The following is an 18,424-nucleotide window of genomic DNA, read 5'->3' as shown; positions in this document are numbered from 1 at the left end:
TTCGAGGGATACCGGCAGCTGAGAAATGTGGATTTAAACTTGGTGCTCCGACATTCGGGGGTCGCTCGACTCTCTACCTCACAACATGGATCCACCACTGCATACGTAGGCAATCCGAACTCTTTTATGTGAGAGTATAATTTATTGATCTTGAATCTATTTGTCCAGGGATGCATGCAGTTATGATTTGTCCATGATATTGGATGTGGACCAATAAGTATCACACATAAGGGGTACGTAAAAGTAACAGATGATCAAAAAAGTAATCAAGCAAATTATGAATTTCTTATAATTAATTATATAGCCAGTTTGGCTCTATTAATTAATACACCCAGTTACTATGGCTAATTGATTCTACTAACTTCAGTTCTGTATTAGTGTATTGATTCTATTGAATTGTATAATTATAAATGAACTTGAAAGTATATATACAAATTGTCAAATTTAACGTGTTGTCGATCGATTAAATGCATGCAAGTCAAAAGAGAAGACAAAGACGAGGTTTGGCAGGGGGAGGTTTAATTGGCGAGAGAATGCAACCAGAGGCGCAAGACACATTTAAACCATGTGCATCTCAAATTGTCAATACACGTGGTAGCTGCTAGATATATCTAACGTTGATGTATACACATTTAAAACATGTTCATATTTTAGTAAGATGATCGGAATTGTATATCTAACTAATTTTTCATTCAAAATTTATCTCAGTAAAAAATTAAATATAAAAAAAGTATTATGATATTAAATTATAATTAAATAAAGAGAAACTTAGAGTACAGTTCATTTTATAAGTCTTTATTAGATTAAGACAAGTAGTGATTTAAAATTTTTAATCAAGTTCTTTTATTTTTCTTCTTTAAAGGCTTTATGTTAGGTTTTAACTTTGATATTTTAAACGAAAATACCTAAAGCCCACTCTACACCCTAGGAGGAGAAATACCCTTCAAATTGGGGGAGGACTTGATTATAAATTAAAATGATTTTATTATAAATTAAAAGGACTTTATTATGAATTTTAAAAAAATTCTTATAAATTAAGGTCCATTGATTTTAACTACTAAATTTCAATAATTTTTTAGTTTAAGTACTAAAATTAAATAGCATTTTAGATTAGGTATTAGTTGAAAAGTCAAACAAAATAATAAAGTAAAAGATATTATAATTTACAAATATTACATCACATGCCACTACAATAAAAAAATAAAAATAATATTACATTAATTTATACTATATTGTATTAAAAAAAAAAAAATCAATCCAGTCACAACTTAACTGTGACTGTCTTGGTAAATTGAAAGAGACAACTCACACCACTATACTATGTATTATTTTGAGTAAAAGTATTGTTTTGACCTCTATTTATATTATATTGTAGTATAATTTCTCTAAAAAAATTCAATTAAGTCACAACTTAATTGTGACTGTCTCACAACTTAGATGTGACTGTCACTCAGTCACAACTAAATTTGAAGTTGTGAGTGTCGTACAGTCACAACTAAAGATGAAGTTGAGACTATATTAGTAAATTTTCAAGAGATATAAGAGCCTCAAGGACAATTTTGTCAAAACCTTATAAATTTTAAGTTTTAACTAACACCCATAATGTGTGGGCTAAATGAGAAAAATGTCAAATGGAAAAGGCTCAAATCAAAGAGGTCAACATATTTGTGACCTAATCTAAAAAATTACATTTAAATTTAGTAATTCAATTGAAATATTATATGGTTTTCATGCTATACCAAATTTTTTTTGAGATTTGGTATTTAATTCTAATTTCTATATAAATTAAATGACTTTATTATGAATTAAAAGAATTTCTTATTAATTTTAAAACATCCCCGATCTCATCTAAAAATTGTTTTTCTAAAATACCCAAGCTTAATTATTTCTTAAATAAATAAACAAAATTAATAATTTTAATAAATACGTGAAGTAATAATTATTAATCAAATAGATAAATAATTTATGATTTACTTCTCATAAAAAAAATATAGGAAGAGGTGCGCATCATAACTTTAGTTATTTTTTATTTTAATAAATCATCAACATCTCTTTCATTGATCAGAAGGACAATAATTAATGAGCTTATTACACATGAATAGGCTGCTGGTGATGACAATGAAATATGGATATGCCTAGTTAATTCCCATGCATGTGCTCATCCCTAGCTAGTGCCCACGCCCTGAATTAATAGTACACCTAATTAAATATGATCATGGGCATCTCATTTCTCCACATTCCCATCCTCCAATTCAATCATAGATTTCCTTGACAATTAAGTTAGATACTTTGATTCACTTCATCTTCAAGGGTCTAATATTAGAGAGATTTTTTAGTATGACCGATACATCCCTACGTGGTGTAATCAATTTAACGTATCATAATATGAGTGAATATTATTAATATTATACCCTAATAGAGATAAATATATCGTCCAACAATACCCTTACACGTTGAGTTAGTTACACTACATAATAGTATATCGTTTACACATTAAAAATTCTCCTAATATTATTAATCCGTGTCGAGTCATAAATTTGAGAATGATTTCTGTATTATTCATTGAATATATATGTACATTAAGCTTTATACATTACAAAAGATAATTTAGATCCTATATATCAGAGCCTAGACACGAGTTTCCTAATCTATAAATCAGCAAGCTAATCAGTTGACTATGCACAAATTAAATGGGAAATCACGAAATCTATGCCTTAACTGACTTTACTTTTTTCAACAATCCGGCTTCAAGCTTGAAGTCAATCAGGATATATATATGTATATTATACGTATGGACAATTATTTGAATTCCCCATGATTGATGGATAGAACTTTCTCGTTACATATGTAAATATTCATTTTATAGTTTTAAGTCATGCAATCAGAGATATACCTTAAAAGTATGGTTAGTTTCGTATTAATTTATTAATCAGTTAGTGAATATGAAGTTAACTATATTTTTAGACTCACTAAATAACTAATTTCATAATTTCAACTATAAATTATATTTCAAAAATTATTATTATAAAAAATTGATTAATTAAATTAAAAATTATTTAGTCATTTAATTGTGATTAAATATATAAATAAATATTATTTTCGATAAAATCATATAAATAATTGTTAATAAACTGTTAAATGATATCTAATTTTTCAGAATTTTTACAAAGATAATTTATGAAATATGATCTAAAAAATAGATGTTTTAGATTTTAAAATTATGTTATACGATAAATTCAAGACGGTTAATTTTATATTAATTGCTGGATGAATGATTAGTATAGAGTTATCTTTTCTGAGTAGAGGACGACGGGGTCACATGTGATCGAGCCATCGAGGTATGTTTATCAGTTTATAATTATTAAGATGCACTTGTACAATCATCTTGTCCTGGCTTGTCAGGGACAAAAAAGATAAGGCTATCCAATCACATCTTTTCCACTACAATTTTTTTGTCTCTAGATCGGTTGAGTGGCTGTGATATTTCCCTTTTAGTTTTCTTTCGTCGTAACTCGTCAACATATTAATCACATTGACTAACTAAAATTGTGAAAACATGCTGTCAATGTAAAATCAATATTGAGTTCGTAATCATTGACCCGATTATCGTTATATTTTTAATTAGCTTATCTATAAAAATAAAATTTTATGTTTAGATATTCAGATATAGACATAGACCAATGAGATGCTAGGTACGTGATTGCATGAATCATCTTACACCAGTTGCAACTTGCAACCGGTCCGCATCCGATAACTTAATCATTTGACGTGAATCATATTTTTAATTAGCTTATCTGATAACTTTTTTTTTTTTTTTTTTTTTTTTTTCAGAAACCATATCTGATAACTTAATTAAATAGCCTCGATATTAAAAACGAGTTTACTATTTAAGAACTACTTATTAAATCAAGAAAGAGACTATAATTTAATATCCTTGATATTTTTATTATTTTGGAAAAAAAAAATAATAACCCTCTCCCGTCTAAGGCTCTAACCCCATTTCTAATCTAGTCCCTAGACGAGTAAATGTCGAATTTCGAAAATATCAACTTATGAATCATCATTATAACCCGTTTTTCAATTTAGTCCCTACTCCCTAGTCGATCTAATTTGATATGGATCATCATTATTAAATAGAACCTTTTACCAATAAAATTTGCTGCAAATTAATGGTATGCATGAAGTGCTCTGCTTCACATTCATTTAATTATATGGAAGAATTAACATGGCTAAAGCATGGCTGTGGAGCACTCTCAACTCCAATGGTATAGTACTTTATTACCAAACTTTTGGCTAGAATTCGAGTCTTAATGTCTCATGTCTGACTGTCTCAATAAAAAGATGGTTAATAATAAGGGTTATTAAAAGCTATGTATAAACGTATAAATGAGGAAGAACATGTACAAAATAGTCCAGTTATTCCAAATGTGATAAACCGATCCTATTATTGTTCATGCTCCAATATTACTATTGTAATTGTATATGTCACTTCTTAAAAATCTTAATTACATTCGAAAATTATTTATTCTAATGTCTTTTTATTCGTGGTGCATCTTAAAATTAGTATATAGTATTTTTCTCAAAAAATAAAAAATTAGTATATAGTACAGCTGCATTTTGTTTTGTTGAAAGCATTCTTGAGCGGGAATGCTTTTTTTTTTTTTTTTGTCTATACATTTTTTTTGGTATAATAATAATAATGGTGCTCATTCTTTATTTTTTTTATTCCCTCTTCAAACGCAAGTCCTGATTTCCTGAAGAAGAATTAATAATTTTTTTTTTAATATAAAACTAAGGTGCAAGGTAAACGTGCCAAATAAAAAGGGTTTAATTAGTTGACAAGGGCTTATATAAGGTCTAATATCGACATACTCAAATTAATTAAAGTTTAAGGACTAAACTGAGATGATGATGATGTTACTCATAATTTATTTTTATTGTTATATTGTTAATGAGATATTTGTGTATATATATTAGAGATATGTGTGTATCTAGTTCACTTTTATTCATTAGCCGTATATATACATGGGTCTTTCAAAGGTTTATTGATTTTAATTACTAAATTTCAATAATTTTTTAGTTTAGGTACCAAAATTAAATAATATTTTAGATTAAGTATTAGTTGAAAGTCAAACAAAATAATAAAGTAAAAGGTATTAGAATTTACAAATATTACATCACATGCTACTACAATAAAAAAATAAAAATAATATTACATCACAAATATTATATTAATTTATACTATATTGTATTTTAAAAAAAAATCAATCAAATCACAACTTAACTGTGACTATTTTGGTAAATTAAAAGAGATAACTCACACCACTATATTATGTATTATTTTGAGTAAAAGTATTGTTTTGACATCTATTTATACTATATTGTAGTATAATTTTTTTAAAAAAATCAATTAAGTCAAAACTTAACTGTGACTGGCTCACAAATTGGATGTGATTGTCGTTTAGTCATAACTAAATTTGAAGTTGTGAGTGTCGTACAGTCACAACTGAATGTGAAGTTGAGACTACATTAGCAAATTTTCAAGATAATATAAAAGTCTCAAGGCCAATTTTGTCAAAACCTTATAAATTTTAACTAACACCTATCATATGTGGGCAAAAGGAAAAAAATGTCAAATGGAAAAGGCTCAAATCAAAAGGATCAACAAATTTGTGACCTAATCTAAAATTTAAATTTAGTAGTTCAATTAAAATATTATATGGTCTTCATGCTATACCAAAAAATTATTGGAATTTGGTATTTAATCCTAATTTTCTAGTCTTTCAATGAGTGATTCCTCATTTAACACTAAATGAAGGATCCCTTTGTAGAGCCCACAAGATTCGTTTTGTGTCGATTCGAACATTTCATTTTTTACATCTCAATTGATAAATCATCCTTATAAAAAATAAGCCAAATCAAAAATTATTTGCCTATCTAATTTTGATCAAACAAATAGACAAATCAAATATTTTTGATGAGACCATCTATTTATTTGATTAAAGTTAAATAGGCAAATGATTTCTGATTTGGCTGATTTTTTGCAAGGATGATCTATCAATGGAGATGTAAAAAATGAATGATTCAGATCAACATAAAACGACTCATGTGGGCCCCACAAAGGGACCCCTCATTTAGTGTTAAATGAGGGATCTTTCATTGGAAGACCCCTGTATATATAAAAAAAATTTCTCAATAGAGAATGTCAGTATTTTTCAAAATTTGCGGATGCCGATACAGTGCCGACATAGGGTAAACAGTGTATCGACACAGATAATGTGCTGCAACAAGTTTTAGAATTTCGTATCGACACACTGTCTACCCTATGTCGGCATTCGCAAATTTTGAAAAATGCTGACATCCTCTCTAGAGAAAAATTATATATATGTATATATATATATATACATAAATGATCACTCGCTTACCCTAGAGCGAGAAATTTTATGCTCACGTAACCACCCAACAACCACAGAGCATGAAATTCAATGATCGGAACGGTCCATTTCTTAAGTCCCTTCTTAAAAGTCGTCCTTGTAAAAAATTAGCCAAATGGTCCAAATCCGTAATTTTTTGGTCATCCAAATTGTGCAGACAAATACAATCTGTTAGATAAAAGGGTAAATGATGTTGACAGTAATATACTTGCTAAACAGTTTCCGATTTGGCTGATTTTTTATAAGGGTGATCTTTGAATGAGGTCTTAAAATATGAACAGTTCCGAGTTGATATCAGTGTCACCTGTTAGTAACCCGTTAAGATAACGGTTTGGGTAGGGTGAATTCGCGGGTCACCCGTTTCACCCAATAAGGAATGGCACGCAAGGAATAGCACTCCCATTTAATAATATTTTAGGGCTCAATCATATTTAAGGAATAGCACTGTTGGTTTACCTTGTTGCTGTCGGATTTTCAATATGTGTTTCCACGTTTCATAAGCACTCCCATTTAAACACATATTGAAAATCCGACAACAACAAGGTAAACCGACAATGACAACTTGGAGAGTGATGAAGCGATTAATTTTTAAACAATTACTTCCTTATGAATACGATTTGTATTTATCAAGGGAGTATCCAAATCGCACGCAAGCTACACTAGTTATCGAAGCAAAGAAGGAGGAAGAATCTCCAATAGTAGTGATCGAAAATCCAACAAAGGTTAAGATTTACGACAAGGAACAAGACTTTAAATTGACCATGAAACCCGACGTGGAAGTCGAAAAGAAAGAGCATAAAGGATATTCATGCAAGGAGTTTGATTATCAATTGAAAAATTCCAGCGTTGTTTGTGGAACTAACTACATGATGATGCCATCCAAGTATGACGAAGATTGGATTCCACAGGTTAAAGATTCTATTTTCTTGTCATACCTTGTAATTACTGAAGATCAAGTTCAATTCAAGACGAACTCGAGGTCGAGTTCTTTTTAAGTGGAGGAGTCTGATATAGGACAAGTTAGGGTTTGATTTAAGAAAAATAAAACCAGGAAAAGAAAGCGGCTGAAAATTAGCCAAAAGACACGAAATAAATAAACAAATCATATACAGTTAATATGGCGACATAAAAGGTATGAAAGAATATTTTGGTGTTAGAATTGGACACATAATATATCGATTTCAAAGGAAATGACGAGATCTACAAGACTCATAGTAACTATGAGCCCGTTCAGTTTTTGGCCAAATTTCTTCGTTTAGGGCCTCAAAACAGCGTTTTAATTATTTTTCGAAGTTTCAAACATTTTATTAATTTTCGCTTCTATTTTATTTGGGTTTCCTAATGTCTGTGGGCTTTAGTTGTGACATTGTTAGCGCCCTAGGGTTTTCCTAAACATATTTAAGCAATTTTACAATTGCCTGGATTATTATTATTCAGTTTATCAATATTAAAAACGAGGGTTTTCTCTTAATCTTTCTGGTGGACTCCAGAATTTGTTACTTTTAGGGTTTCACTTGAATCCCTTAGATTCTCGATGCGTCAGGTTCAAACCAAGGTAGAGCCCTAGAAAAACCTCTAGGGTAAGACCTAAACCTGAATCAGGTTCCCAAGATTTGAGAACCTGGCTCCGATACATGTCAAAATTCAAGCTTTAGGTAAAATAATTCACCACACTTTATTCTTCTTTATAAGGAGGTATATATAATAATACAATCTTAATTCTATTGGGACAAGATAACTAATGAAAATAATGGGAAAAGTAATAAATCTATCATAATTGGACTATGCCTAGGAAAATACACAATAAGGAAAGTAAACTCAAACTAGGACTCCTAACTCTACCCAATTACAACTAACACCAATAGAATATACAATGCTCATCTCTCTTATGAAGCTGGAGGTTTAGTTATTAAGGAAGCATTTAATAGGGGTATCACATTGTTTGATACTTCAGATATTTATGGACATGATCATGATACTGAAATCTTGGTTGGAAAGGTATTGTACTTTCCTATTGTCAGATTTGAATCCAAGCTTCGGAATTTGATGAACACTTTGATTTACTTACTAGGGGTGGGCACAAGATGGAGGGGGATGGGACTTACCTCATCTCGTTCTCATCTCATGATTTGAGTTCGTGATCGGTACGAGATGGGATGAGAGTTTTGGGATTATGGTACCATCTCGTCCCGTACGAAATTGGTTCGGTACTATCCCAATCCCAGACAAAAAAAAAAAATTCAATTGACTGGTTGACTGCTTTGCAATGTACAGCTGTACAGAATACTGAACATGCATTGATTAGTTGTGAATAAATGAGTGTCCAAATAAGTAGCAAAGATTATGAAAACAGAAGAGTTCAAAAGCCTATCACATATGTTCCTTATTTGCTTGTCCAATTCGACTGTCTGGCTGTGGTGTTATTTGGAAAGAATTGAGCTTAGTGTTATTTATTGGGCTATGAAAACAAGTTAAAAAATGAATTGGGCATAGTGTATTTAGGTCCATTAAATGAAATAATTAAATTTTAATTAATCGGTCCGGGACGGGACCATCTCGGTATTGAACCTTCAGGACCGATCACATCCCATTTGAAATCGGTACGGTATGAGATCGGTACGGGATTTGAAAACAGAAAAATGGAATGAGACCAAACGATACGGAATGACACAGAATGGTATGATTTCGGTATTTTCGGTCTTAATGCCCACCCCTATTACTTACTATCAAATTTGAACCCATATATATCTGAAGTATGTGTCAACTCTATATTTGAATCCAAAAATATCTGAAGTATTTGATTAACTTAATAAGGCATGCTATATTTAGCGAGAAAGTTTCAGTAGAAAAATTCTTAAAGATTTGGGGTTTGAAAACTTTTATTGTATGTGTCAACTCTAGTTTAAGTAGAATAGATTGTTCATTCTTATCCTAAAAGGAGGTATTTATAGGGGTTACAATATATACAGACCTTATCAATATAGGATTATACAAAATGGAAAGTAAATAATTACAATAATTAATTATAATAAAGAAATAATGGTTAAATACAAAAATAGTCCACGAATTTTACTATGATTCTCAATTTAGTCCATTAACTATAAAAAGTGTCAATTTGGTCCATTAATTTTTCAAGTTGTACCAAAGCAGTACAAACATTAACTTTCATCACAAAATTTAAGCTAAAATGTGATAAATGGACTGAAATACCCCTAAAAATGTAATCACATATTGTGCATATGACCAGTTCTGTTAATTTTAATTTTAATTTTTTTTGTTTATGAAAGTTAACGTTTGTACTGCTTTAGTACAATTTGAAAAATTTGTGGACCAAATTGAGAATCACAGTAAAGTTCGTAGACTATTTTTGTTTTTAACCAAAGAAATAAAAAATAATAATTAGAATCTTAGATAAAATGGGACTCCCTTAACACTTTCCCTCAAGTTGGCGCATAGATATCATACATGCCCAACTTGTCAAGTGAGTCAAGAAATACCCTACTCGAAACTGATTTGGTAGGAATGCCTACTAGCTGATATATTTTTTAACTTAACAAACGGAAAACTGATATTATCCCGTCCTCCAACTTCTCCTTAATGAAATGACGGTCCACTTCATACTTAGTTCTGTCATGTTGAAATGCACAATTAGCAGATTTATTATCACAACAACGTCACAGTTTCATAACCTTTATTTATAGATTAGAGTTTGAAAATACAACATAAGATTTTTTTAAAGATTTTTCCTTTTGAAACACTAAGAAATTTATCATGCTAGGGTTTCACAAACAGAAACAAAATTATCTCCACACGAGAGGCACACACACGGAAAATAAAGGGACAATAAGATTTCCATACATACATCTGGTAGGGTTTGAGAAGGGAGTTCAATGGAATCTAGTATTTTGGTTCACGTTTTCCTTAAGGATCGATTTCTTACCTTACTTGGCTCAGGGTAGGTATGTTGCATCATCTAAGGGTCCGTTGAGATTGTTGTTGGACACCCAAAAATTGTTGTGGATGATAATTCTAGGTTACTCACAACAATTTTGGTGTTTAGTAAAAAAACTAAAAGCTGTAGTGCCTCACTATTCTAGGTCACTCACTACACTTTTGAAAAACAGATATCCACCTGTTTTTCAAAATTGCAATGAATGAAAGTTGTTGGCCTCATTAATTAAAAATTTTAGTTTCCCAATATATCCTTAATTTTAGATTGATTATTAATTATGATATTTTATTTGTACCATTAAAATTATAATATACCTACAAAAATAATATGCATACTTATTTAATTATTATTTTTTATCAATTTTAATGTTAATATAAATTTGTAGACCAAAAAGTATAAACAAGTAAAAGACTCGTTTTTTACTAAACAAATAAATCAAAAGAACTTTCAGCATCATATCTATTTTAGTAATTATAATCAGTCACAACATTACATTAAAATTTACCAAACAGTACTGTTTTTTTCACTCTTCCTACCCATTTACAAGTTGGCCATTGCTTCCAAAGCATTACGTAATAAGTCATTTCTTTACTTGTATCATCAATTATTATCCCAAAACATTACTTAAATGTGATCTTTTTCTTAAAAATTATTAACCTTTGGTTGGTGGGTGCCATTCTTTTTGTGCTTTTTGGATTCTTATACTCCCTTGATGGTTTACTGCCGACATGTATCTTTTAGTTGAATTCGTATACTATATACGTGTTGAGGCCAATTAGGGAGTTATAATTGTAAGATGAACTAGAAGTTAGCAGAGTCTATTAAATTGTGGCACAAACCACATTGCAGGTGGTATGTACCACTGCCAATTAGGGTTTAGAGAGTAATGTTGTATGATGGTTTCATCCTCCAAATTGAAAATGCGCATATCATCCCACGGTCCATCATGAAATTCATCCAATCGAGGTGATATCCAATCATCCGTGTAATATATAGAATTTGGCTGCCATCTATGAAAGTTTGAAGCTAAAACAGAGACTGAATGATCGATTGTCACCCACGAACAACGCCTCATCTCCAATGCTTTTTACCTCAACATTATGCACCTTAGATCTGTCTTCATCGCTAAACCCCAACTCGCAATTAAACCTTAAAGCCCACAGTGTGCATCATCTTCGTGGGCACACGCGTTGGCGCATAAAATCTTTTGATTTGCAATAGGTCTCCGTTGATTGATTCCGCAAGATATGACTTCTTACAACGATATGACCACGGATTTTGAGCTTTAAGTAACTGTGCTTTTGGCGGCCGAGAAGGGTCATCACTGCTATAAACATCCACTGACACAATCCCTTCATTCCTTCTAGGTGCGTAGATTTTGCTTTTATAAAATATAACATCAGTAAAAACATAGTCTGGTTTCTTGACGCAAGTCCAATGTCTTCGGCCTCCTTTGATGAAAGCCAACTTGTCATTATCCAAATCGTAAAGTGGTACAACCACATAACTATATGGATTTAGAGTGGGATCAGCAGACAAGATAACCTTTTGGATGTAATATTCGTAGTAGTATATGTGACGTTCTGGGATCATAACATCCAAGCTAGGGAGGGAGACAAATGGGCCCTGCTTTTCTGAAATGGTTTTGGAGTTATAGTCAGAGCTTGGCCTGTTAGATCTATTGTGGCCAACCAACCATGGCTAGATCCACAACACCTCATATTGTAAGGCACTTGTAGCTGAATATTGTTGAATATTTTTCCTTCAGGAATGCTGTATACTAGTTTTGGGTTTGTTAGGCTAGTCTTTCCTTAGCATTCATTAGGGATTAAGAGCATGGGAAGAACCTTATGCCTGTGATGTGTTGCAAAACGAACATGGTCAATGGGTTCCAACGGGTTATCCAGGACAAAAAAAGAACAAATGCAGGAAGACCTGCCCATTATGCATGCGTGGTAGGCAACCGTATGTATTTTAGGTCTTTGATTGAGATTAAAAAAATATTGTCCAGCTGTCATATTTACATTTTCTATTACAATATTGGCCCTATATTATTCTAGGATTGATAATTATTAAGTCTCATAATTTAAAAGAATTTAACGAATTTAGGGTCTGTCTGGTAACGTTTTACAAAATCATTTTCTAAAAATTGTTTTGCAAAATGAATATGAGAAATTAAATTTTGCATTTTTAAGATTTGAGAATGCGTCTGGTAGCATTAGCCTAAAAACGATTTTCTGAAAATAAAAACAGTAAAAATGTGTATGGTAGCATAAACCTAAAAACGTATTCTTAATGAAATGCTACATATAATTTTCAATCTAGCATGTTACATATAATCAAATAATAAATTTATTAATGAATTGGCATTTTATTTTTCTCAAATGAGTGACTCGAATTAAAGAAATTGAGTTATATTTTCATCATCTTATATATGAAAAAATGAAATTTCAATGATTTTTTTCAACAAAAACTTTTATTTTAATTGTAGATATAAGAAACTAGTCCTTCTAATCAAATTAAAAAAAAAAAAAAAACTCAATTAGCCCTAGAAACTTTGTCTAGTGCCCATTAATGCTGCAGACGCTTGAAAAGAGAACCAAACTAGAAGAGCATCAATTAGACCCATCAACAAGGTTAAACTTATCATCTTCCAGCCAATACCACCGACACCAAACAAATTCCATGAATAGAGCCCATCAAAACTAACACACGCAGAGAGAGAGAGAGGATATGTGGGTCTGGGGATGTGAGTTGGCTGTCAGAGAGAATATTAATATAAGGTGAGAGAGTTGTGTTTCTTCGTGGGTTGGTGTTTATGGTTGGGTTTGAAGAAGACGAAAGAGGAGGTGGATAACTGTAAGACCCTTACAAGCCTTGGCATGGGTTTGAACCATGCCAAGGTACGTGCAAGCGCAAGGAAGAGGTGCAGAGATGGCTTGTCAAGGTGCTAAAGAGAGCAGCACATGCATGAGGGTGTGACAAGCTGGTGCCTAAAGAGGATGCATGGCGTAGGCAGCAAGGCCTAGCATGCGTGACAGCGACGTAGCGTAGGCAGCAAGGCCTAGCACGCAAATGTTGCGCAGCATTGATGCAAGAGTGGTGCAGCAGCGGCGCAAAGGTTCTAGCTATGAGCGGACCATGGTTAGGTGGGCTTGACCAGGCGGGCTGAGTCTAAGGTGCTAAGGTGGCATGTGAGAGGCACATGCCAACTTAGGTGGCGACATGTGCATGCCATGTGCTTCCAAGAGATCAGATTGAGTGGCTGATGGAAGTGGGGCGCCATGTCAGCAAGTGGTTACAAGAGGTGGCCAAAAATGGGGGAGCATGCCTAAGAGAGTGGGCGGTTTCCTAATGCACATACATGGAAGTTAGTAGCGGTTGCTAACTTCCCATGATCCCAAGTGGCAACAACCACCAAGGTTGTGGGTGGTTACGTGGGCTGCTTAGTGGGAGATAACTTCCCAAGAGAGTGGGCGGTTATGGCAGCAACCATCTAGGTAATGGGTGGTTATGTGGGCTGCTAGTGGAAGATAACTTCCCAAGGTAGTGGGCGGTTGAACCCAGCAAGTGGGGGTTGTCCCTTACAAACTTTATGTATAAATAGGTGTTGAGGCGTCAACACTTGGCAGTGCATTCTTGAGAGAAACACACCAAGGGGTTTGTGGCGATCCAACAAGTTAGGTTGTAAATCCTTGTCTTTGTGAATGAAAGAAAGGTTGGGCACGTGGCCCGTACGCTTGTTGTGTGGTGATTGCTAGAAAAATAGTGTGTGTGAGTGCACTCAAAGCCTCGATGGTAGGCAGAGAGAGAAGGCTGACTTAGTGTAGGAGGTGCTAAGTACCGAGTAAGGCGAAAACGAAAAAGTAGCCTTGTTACAGTTGGTGTATGAGCGTGTTGATATTAAAGCTACAGGTGGTAGCGCGTGTTCACTGGACCTACGTGCGCGGTTCAAGTAAGAGAAAGAAACTAAGAGACGTGTCTTCGCTTGAAGTGTGAGAGGATTGGGATCATTGAGATGGCTAGCGAAAACGACACTTTGAAGGACCGTGTGACTCGGTTTGAGGACTTTGTGAGACCTCCACAGGCCGATGGAGCCACAAGCTTGAGCGTGCAGGCTGCTCGACTCGATGCCGCTGTTGTTAGCTTACATAACGCTGTCCATGCACATATAACAGACGTTGATGGTAAGTTAACAGCCAACTTGGAAGACATGAATGGGTTGGCAGAGGCATTGGGAAATAAGCTTAAGGAGATGGAGTTTGAGTTGGACATAATCAAGTTGGCGGTGAACAACAAGTCAAGAGGATTTGACGGTGCAGTTCCAAAGATCAAGATCCCAGATCCGAAGGTGTTCGATGGTGCTCGGAGTGCCAAGGAGTTAGAGAACTTCTTGTGGGACATGAAACAATACTTCAAAGCTGCTCGCATACTGGACAATGAGAGAGTTTCGGTGACGAGCATGTACTTAGCGGGAGATGCTAAGTTATGGTGAACACTAGTCCAAGAGGTGGACAATGAGAGCATACCCAATGTCCAAGACTAGGATGCGCTGAAGAAGGAATTGAGAGAGCAATTCCTTCCTTGCAATACCACATGGATTGCAAGAGAAGCCCTTAAGAGTTTAAGGCACGAGAGGACAGTGAGAGAGTATGTGAAGGACTTCTGCTCACTGATGCTTGACATTTTCGGATATGTCTGAAGCAGATAAGTTGTTCAACTTCATGGAGGGGTTGCAACCGTGGGCGCAGACTGAGTTGAGGAGACAAGCGGTGAATGACTTGTCTTTTGCTATCACTGCTGCCGAGAAATTGATGGACTACAGGCTAGCCGTTAGTACTGGTGACAAGAGAAAGCACCAGGAGTGGAAGAAGGAGAAGTCTTCTAAGGCCACGTGGGCCAATGTGGCTGACAAGAGAAAGGAGCCGCAGGGTGCTAGCAAGTCCAAAAGTGGAGAGAACCGAGACAAGGCGAAGTTCTCAGGGTGTTTCCTTTGCCAAGGGTCTCACAGGATGCGTGACTGCCCAAGGAAGGAAAATTTGAATGCTATGGTGGCTGTAGACGATGAGGGACAGACCGACATGGAGGTAGACCCTCAAGTTAATACTATGGTGTTGTTGAATGCTTTGCAGGTCCAGCCAGATGGTCTCACTAATGTGCTTGAGGAAGCACCATAACTAGATGAGTTGGAGCTATTTGTTGAAGTGTATGTCATCAACTGGGGCGATGTCTCTCTACATGTCTCACTTTTGAGGAATGGCATGCTAGTTCAAATGGCTGAGAACATGCATTCAACTTGGGACGCTGTGGACATCACCATAGAAGAAACTGAGATTGCTGCATCGCACATGTGCATAAGCATTTGGATATATGAATTGCTGGGAAGACACTTCAAGCTGCAGACAAGTGTCACGCCAAACAATCTTATGGCGTTCGTCCCCTTTTTGCAATATAGCGTGAGGTACGCGAGGTACAAACAAGCTATGCAGTTTACAATTATGAGTAGATTGTGAGAACTGGCAGACACAGGTGGATGAACGAAGGACAGGGTTTGGGCGAAGTCCCAGATTTTGTTGAGAGCAACAATGGTGAGCATGAGATGAAGGAGTCATCTTCAAGCTCGAGCAGCGGAAGTTCCAGTGCGGGGCGTGACCAAGTGGTGGTTGCTACCTTTTGGGATGAAATGGAAGAGTTTGCAGCTTAGAGGCTAATGAGCGCAGATTCAGATCAGTAAGCCGAGAGAAGGCATGACCAAGAGGCGACTTCTGAGATAGAAGTGATTGCTAATTAGGTCCATGAGATAGTGGTTAACTCTTCGGACGATGAGCTTGACCCTCAAGAGAAGGAAGAATTGAACCTCGAGATGGGAGATGTCTTACTCGAGGAGCTAGAAAAGGCGCCCGAGGAGTTCGAGGAGGACCCTGAGGAAATTGAGATAGACGTAGAGGCAGAATCTAAGGCGGAGTCCGAGTTAGACTTGGAGCCGATTGCAGATGTGGCTTCCAACATGGGAGACGATTCGACGAGGGCTTCGGCTTTTCTGGTGGGGGTGGTTTGTAAGACCCTTACAAGCCTTTGCATGGGCGGCTGCCTTGAACCATGCCAAGGTATGTGCAAGCGCAAGGCAGAGGCGCAGAGATGGCTTGTCAAGGTGATGAAGAGGGCAGCACATGCATGAAGGCGTGACAAGTTGGTGCCTAAAGAGAATGCATAGCGTAGGCAGCAAGGCCTAGCATGCAAGTGTTGCGCAGCATTGATGCAAGAGTGGTGCAGCAGTAGTGCAAAGGTTCTAGCCATGAGCGGACCATGGTTAGGTGGGCTTGACTAGGCAGGCTGAGTCCAAGGTGCTAAGGTGGCATGTGAGAGGCATATGCCAACTTAGGTGGCAACATGTGCATGCCATGTGCTTCCAAGAGATCAGATTAAGTGGCTGATGGAAGTGGGGTGCCATGTCAGTAGGCAGTTACAAGAGGTGGCCGAAAATGGGGGAGCATGCCTAAGAGAGTGGGCGGTTTCCTAGTGCACATACATGGAAGTTAGCAACGGTTGCTAACTTCCCATGATCCCAAGTGGCAGCAACCACCAAGGTTGTGTGTGGTTACGTGGGCTGCTTAGTGGGAGATAACTTCCCAAGAGAGTGGGCGGTTATGGCAGCAACCATCAAGGTAATGGGTGGTTATGTGGGCAGTTTATGTGGGCTGCTAGTGGAAGATAACTTCCCAAGGTAGTGGGCGGTTGAACCCAGCAAGTAGGGGTTGTCCCTTGCAAATTTTATGTATTACTAGGTGTTGAGGCGTCAACACTTGGCAGTGCATTCTTGAGAGAAACACACCAAGAGGTTTGTGGCGATCTAACAAGTTAGGTTGTAAATCCTTGTCTTTGTGAATAGAAAGAAAGGTTGGGCACGTGGCCCGTACGCTTGTTGTGTGATGATTGCTAGACAAACAGTGTGTGTGAGTGCACTCAAAGCCTCGGTGGTAGGCCGAGATAGAAGGTTGACTTAGTGCAGGAGGTGCTAAGTGCCGAGCAAGGCGAAAATGAAAAAGTAGTCTTGTTACAATAACCATGGTGTTGTTCTATGTAATTTACAGTCATATGAATTTTTGCAGATGAACTGGAACAAGAAAAATCGAAGAAGAGAGTGAGCGGCAGGAAAAAATAGAGGAAGTGATTTTCCGTGTTTTAATTTTGTATCCCGCGTTTTCTAAAAACAATGAGAACGTCTTTACGGTGTTTTCAAACTTAACACACAATTTTGAATCTGTTTTTCAAATATTGTATTTTGTATTTTCGCTAGTGAGTTCACCAAACGTGAATTCTGTATGTTTATTGTTTTGTAAAACGAAAAATGCATTGCAAAACGTTACCAAACAGCCCCTTAGATTCTACAATTTAAGGGAATTTGAATTGTAGAATACAAAGAGATTTGTTGACCTACACAAATTAAAAAAAAAATACATCAATCTAATGAACTTATTATATTTGACAATTAGTATCCCTAAATTATATTTGTTAGCATTTTATTTTATTTAAATTAATTAGTGTAATTTTATATTTGTAGGATCATATGGTTCAATTTAAGAAAATTAAGATTTCTTTCTAGTCTAGGGGTCAATTTTATTATCTATGAAAATTCAAATTGTATTTGACCCCAAGACTAACGTACATGTTTCTTTCTACTTTACTAGGTAATTGTTAAAGTCCATCTCATCAAAATGCTTGGATGTGGGCTTCAAGGAGAATATCAAGCGGGGCGCACAATGTGATTTTACTAAATGGCTTGAGGAATTTAATTGGCTTGGGCTAGAAGATTGAGAGAGGGCAAGAAAGTTGAGGAGGCCCATTTATCAATAAATGTTGAATGAGATCAAGGAATTCATGTGGGGCCATGTAATGACTCCACCAAAATTTCACTAAAAATTTGGATCTTTAATTGTTGTAGAATTTGTTAAAGCCCTTAGGACCACGCAATAATTGAACAAGCTGTGGAAAATAAACAAACAATTACAAAGCAAACTTCAAAATTGGACTATGCTAA

At 35.2% G+C, this 18,424-nt stretch overlaps 1 pseudogene; it reads right to left on the bottom strand.

Moving 5' to 3' along the window:
- Positions 1-11,529: 11,529 nt before the first annotated feature.
- Positions 11,530-12,329, bottom strand: LOC147292211 (uncharacterized; annotated as a pseudogene).
- Between the last annotated feature and the right edge of the window lie 6,095 nt (positions 12,330-18,424).

The sequence above is a fragment of the Dryas octopetala genome, chromosome 3 (assembly GCF_963921425.1).
Source record: "Dryas octopetala chromosome 3, drDryOcto1.1, whole genome shotgun sequence".
Lineage (NCBI taxonomy): Eukaryota > Viridiplantae > Streptophyta > Magnoliopsida > Rosales > Rosaceae > Dryas > Dryas octopetala.
The sequence above is the reverse complement of the archived record's forward strand: the minus strand, read 5'-3'. Positions and strand labels throughout refer to the sequence as shown.